The 5,690-nt window shown below is 39.4% G+C and overlaps 1 long non-coding RNA gene across 1 annotated transcript; it reads left to right on the forward strand.

Moving 5' to 3' along the window:
* On the forward strand, positions 1–3,936 carry LOC104943957 (uncharacterized). Its single transcript, XR_798177.1, has 2 exons — positions 1–63; positions 2,963–3,936. It is a non-coding gene; the product is annotated as an uncharacterized lncRNA (long non-coding RNA).
* Positions 3,937–5,690: the final 1,754 nt, after the last annotated feature.

Here is a 5,690-nt window from a genome sequence, read left to right on the forward strand (position 1 = left end):
GTCATCACTCACCATATGCAGAGATATGCAGTGTGGTTTGGTGGATCAATGTTAGCATCAACTGTAAGTATTTCAATCACTGTTTTATGAACATGTTCCTGTTAGACTTCATCACATCTACTTTTAGAATCTCCAACTCCATGGCTTTCATCTGCTGTGACATGGAAGGGCGGGCCCTACTTTTGTTCACTCTTTATTTCCTGTGTCATTTATTTTAGTCCTACTGAGTGAAAATGAATTCTGTGGGTGGTCGTGACAGTTCATTATCCCTCCCCCAATGGGTTATTTGTGTGAGTAAAGCTGATAATTTTAGCGGCAGGAAATATGACTGAGCAAAGGTTTCTGACAGTTGATCCACAAAAGGCTAATTGATGTTAGAATTGAACAGAATTGTTCCCTGATGAGAATAATTGCTCTTTTTAGCAGCTCCCAGGTTTCTCAGTCAGGACTTTATGCCCTATATTAATAGCTCCCAAAACCCAAGCAGTTTGATGTATAGAAAATTCCAACAATATTGTCAGTAAATATTTGAGAACCTAAAGAAGTCATTCATTACCTTTTCATTTATTGTTTATGTCACCATGATTGGTTTTGTTCTCAACAAACATTTCTTAGGTATTTTTGGAGGTTACATACCTATAGTATTTTGCAAAGAGGACAGAAGTGCATCAGAAATCCTCCTTTAGCGTTCACGCCTCTGAGTGGGCGGACAGGTGTATGATTGGCCAATGACGTGCGTTGCCTGGTTACCACAAAATGTGTTCTAACAAAAGTGGAGCCCTGTTTAACTTTCAATGCTGTTCCATCGTTGTACTGTAATTGAATTGAGCAGTAGATCTGAGCTTTATGAAAACAGTTAAAACATTATATTGATAGATGGCTACATCTAGAGATACAGTATGTCTCTAATGCCGGGTGCTGTCATTAAACAAAGAAAAGAAAATAGACTCGGGAAGTTGAAGTTATTCGAGTCAGAAAATTAATTCAAAGTTCAACTCTTTAGAAATAAGCTGCCTAACCTTTAGCATACCTTAACCTTAAAATCAGTCTTGTTTTTTCATGTTAAGTAAAAACACAGGACTGCCAAGAGATCATATTTACTTAATTTAATATACAGAGCAGACCTGTATGCTGCAGTAGAAAAGCAACATTTAAATGTAACTCTAACATTGCTTTCCAATAGAACTGCAGTTAGTTGAGTAGATCCTGCAGGGCGAAGACAGTTTTCCCTCTGCAGCATTTTGTTTATAATAAATAAAATAACCTCCAGGCCTAAGCAAAACAAAACAACAACATCTGCAGAAGATACATATGCAGATATATGCAGCTTTTTAAATCAGGGTTCCCGCGGGGTCATAAAAAGTCTTAAATTTGATAATCTCAATTTAAGGCCTTAAAAAGGTCTTAAATATGACCAAAAAAATAAGAAAGGTCTTAAATATGATTTAGAAGGTCTTAAAAATGATCGGATTTGAAAGGTATTTCTGTGTTGCGATAGCGTCTAAATGTGTTTTGGGGGAAATGTCCGGGCTGCAAAGTAACCAGTACGGTAAGAGCCTTTCAGTTCCCCCCAACAATTTGTATTGAATTAAATCAACATGGAACCAGTAATCACTAACTTTGTTTCCCCCGGCCCCTTATCGGAGAACAGCCAGCTAGTAACCTAGCAACCAAGCTTCAGCTAGCGGCAGTCGGAAACTCATGTATCTTCGAATCTACTTACAAATTAATATGGGGAAGTGTCAGTTCAACCGTATTTGGTTGGAAAACATCCAATTTAGTACTTGGTTGAAACCAGTGGAGGGGAACGTGTTTGAAGCCCGCTGCACCTTTTGCAAAAGAGATTAGCGTTTGTTTGGCTAATGTAGCGTTAGCTAGTGGAGCGTTAGCTAGTGCAGCAGCTCCCGCAACAACACCGGGGGACCTCCGGGCGACATTTGGGTCTACGTCAACCCTAAAAGCGGAGGTGCTGTAGACGCTAAATACCATAGCTAAACACCAATTATACAACAGCAACGATGAAATAGTGTAGCCAAGGCAGCAGAGCTCTGAATATAGCTCTTGTTTCTCTCTCTCTCTCTCACTCTCACTCTCACTCTCTCTCTCTCTCTCTCTCTCTCTCTCTCTCTCTCTCTCTCTCTCTCACACACACAGGCTGCTCGATTATGGCAATAATCACGATTATGTTGGTCAATAATTAATATCATGATTACTAAATACAATTATTCATTGACTTTGAAAACAGCCATTTATTGAACTTTAAAACAAATAATAATTTGAACAGTATCTGTTTAACTGTTGATTAGCCTGAACGTATAATTCAACTGGAAAACCAATTCAAAAATGTATTAAATAAATGATATATTTAAATAAATAATATAAAAATAATAAATACCAATAAATAAGATCAACAAATATTTTGGAGCGCACTTCCACAAGCTACTTAACATATATAAATATGATAAATAAATTAGACAAAAATTAATTAGATCAAAATATGTTCTAGTAGCACTATCACAACCTAGCAAAGCAAAATAATCGTTTTTTTCGATTATGTTGTTTTCGTAATTGTGGCAGGCCAAAATCATAATTGCGATTAAAATACGATTAATTGCACAGCCCTAACACACACACACACACACATTGACACTTTTTGTCTAACACGCTAACATAGTTCTGTGTACTGTTATGCTGTTATGTTCAGTCGTTGTTCTTATGTTGAACATGAATAAATTTACTTTGTATGTAATTATGGGACGTATTTCTTCTTTAATAGCAATTTTCCTTCATACTTTATTGCCGTGAAATAGGTCTTAAATTATATTCAAAGTGGTCTTAAAAAGGTCTTAAAAAGTCTTAAATTTGAGTTGGCGAAACCTGCAGGAACCCTGTAAATGATCTTTCTGGGTTTTCTTTCTGTTCTCTTGTGTGTGCTCACCTTCATCTTGCTTTGCCTCCACAGCCTGAATTCTACCAGGTGTGCCACACCAAGAAGGACTACGAAGAGATCGGGCCGAGCATCTGCCGCCACAACCCTGTGTTCGGAGTCATGTCTTAACTCTGGGGGTTGGGGGGGCGTTAGACGGTTTAAGGACAGGCTCAGGAGGTGCTTTTGATGACTTATTCTGCTCTGGATGTGTGGGATGAGAAACCAGAATATAAAAAGAGAGACCAGACCAAACACAGACCGGTTGGAAATGTATTGTGAATGTTCCTATTTTCTTTCTTTCCGTTTTTTTTTCTTGTCAAAATGAGGGAAAATGGTTCGTAAAGCCAAAACCTTTGGATCTGTTGAGCAACATGCAGTGAGTGATAATGATAACGTTTATGATGACTATAAAGCAGCATTGGTGGAGAACTTGCATGTTGATACAAATATTGAAAGTAATTTCCTGACAGCAGAACATATTATTTATGTTTATCAAACACGAGTCCAGGCCAGATCCCATGACTCTTGAGATTATTGACAAGTTTAGAACATAATATTGTCTACTTTTATTATCTGCACATGTCTGTGTACCACGGCAAGAGCTTGTTTATATTTCATACAAAAGTTTTTTATATGTAAAACTTGGGAAATCAGGGGTAAAAAATGAATAGATATCAACGAAAGACTGTTTTAACCCACGATGCAGCTTTGACACGCAGTATTTTCTTGAGTTTGAGTTGGTGTTCTCCTATTATTCCCCACGTCTCATTGCTGTCCCCCCTTCTTCATACAGTACTTTTAATTCCCATCTGCTTTCACAATGTCAGGATTCCACCTCAGTGATACAGTGAAAGAGAAGAGCTATAAAGATGAAACAAATAAGAACGTCTGTAAGACCAGTATTAGACTAGAAGTTTTTTATAATTAAATGCCAAATTATTAAAATAATGGGATTTGTGTATTTAATGCCTTGCAAAATTCCAATAAAGGCTTACATTTGTTTCTAAGTGCCAGAGTCTTTGTTTTACTTGTTCTTTTTTTTTTATTAGTGCTGCATCCTGTGATAAGTCTCGAAGATGTTATTACTCCGTTGTGAATCATTACAATATGTGTAAGTGACTGAACAGTCAAAAAGAGGGCATTACATTTCATTGTAACAGATTATTCTCAGGATTTGGAACTATATTTTTTTGTTGATAACGTGTTCAAAGGTTCCTCAGCTAATAGTGCTGTAGCAGATTCTTGCAAAGCAGTCCCAATTTTGAAAAGAATGGGACCGTATTTTAATATTTTGCCGCACTGAAACATTTAGCCCATGTTTTTGTCTCAAAACGTTCCCTAAGGCAAGGATTAACATGAATAATTTCAGGGGGAAATCCTCCTCATTCCCTTGCCTCCCTGACTTTCTGTCCACCGGGCAGGGGAGCCCTATTGCATTACAGAGGAGTGGAAGAAGGCCGAGTGCTTCAAGAGAATGAACCGTCACTACAGCTGTCCGTACAGGAGACAGTGAGGACGATGAGGAAAAGAGTCCTGCGGGAGACTCTGACCCTACTGCGTCCTTCCTGCCAGACCTGGAACTCAGTGAGACTGATGAGAGGAAAGTCTCTCAGCCGTAGTAACTGAGTGATTGATGAGAAGGATATTGAAACATCAACAATGTTCATTACAATCTTGTTGTATGACAGTATAACTGATCTTGGGCCACCTGGAAACCACTGACAAGGGTCTGACATCCAATAAACTGTGAGTGAATGTTTTAAAAGGGCACACATTTTAGATTTTCTTTCAAACGTCATGGTGTCTAGGTTGTATTGTTTACAGTGTACAGTTCTCAGTGCAAAACACAGCCCCACCTAGTGTCAGCAGAAAGTATTACAAATAATGATTACAACAAATAAATAAAAGATATAAAATATATTTTAAGATAATGTTTAATCATCTGATTCGTCCGTACATTGCTGTTTTAGTATGTGTATTTCTAATTAGTGTCTACAGTACAGTGTGTGCCTATTGAGCTGTTTAGAGCCATGTGGGACAAAACCCGATCATGCCCCTCCCTCTCACTGTCTTAAAGAGCCTGTGACACGATTTTCCCCCATCATCCAAACCCATCAATTTGAGTAAATATTGTCCCCTTGAAAACCGTTACTGAACTGATTTTGGATATTTGTACTTTGATAACCATTAATCTGCCCTTCAATGTTGACCATTTCCTGGATCTTCTCGGGGATTCTTCAAGTCCCGCCAAATTATGGGTGACGTCAATGCGGGCACAGCGCTCCAGCTGCACCGTTCAGGATCCCAGCATCTGCATGTAAACGCACGATGGGGCACACAGCAGCAAGCTCAGACAGCGATGACAGTTTAATTTTGAACGTGTCTGAGAGCTCATATGAGGCTGAAGGATCGGTTTATTTTGTATCTGTTAGAAGTTTAGGTGCGTCAATATGGGCGATCATACGGTCATGTAGCCAGTGGTGGACTGGGACTAAAAATCAGCCCGGGACTCTCGACCGGCCCACTTCGGTACAACTAGTAAATTGTCAACGGGGGGAGTGGGGGATGTGGTAGTGATTTATCCGACCGGCCCACTTCGGTACCGGCCCATCGGGATTCGTCCCGATGGCCAGTCCGCCACTGCAACCAGCCCAGCCCAGCCCACGTAAACTGTCAACAGGAGGAGCCTCGCTGCGGGGAAACGGTGGACCTAGTGCCCTGATCGGAGTGGGAATAATAATAATCATAATCCGTGCATTTT

This window comes from Notothenia coriiceps, unplaced genomic scaffold, assembly GCF_000735185.1.
Source record: "Notothenia coriiceps isolate Sejong01 unplaced genomic scaffold, NC01 NC01_scaffold00007259, whole genome shotgun sequence".
Lineage (NCBI taxonomy): Eukaryota > Metazoa > Chordata > Actinopteri > Perciformes > Nototheniidae > Notothenia > Notothenia coriiceps.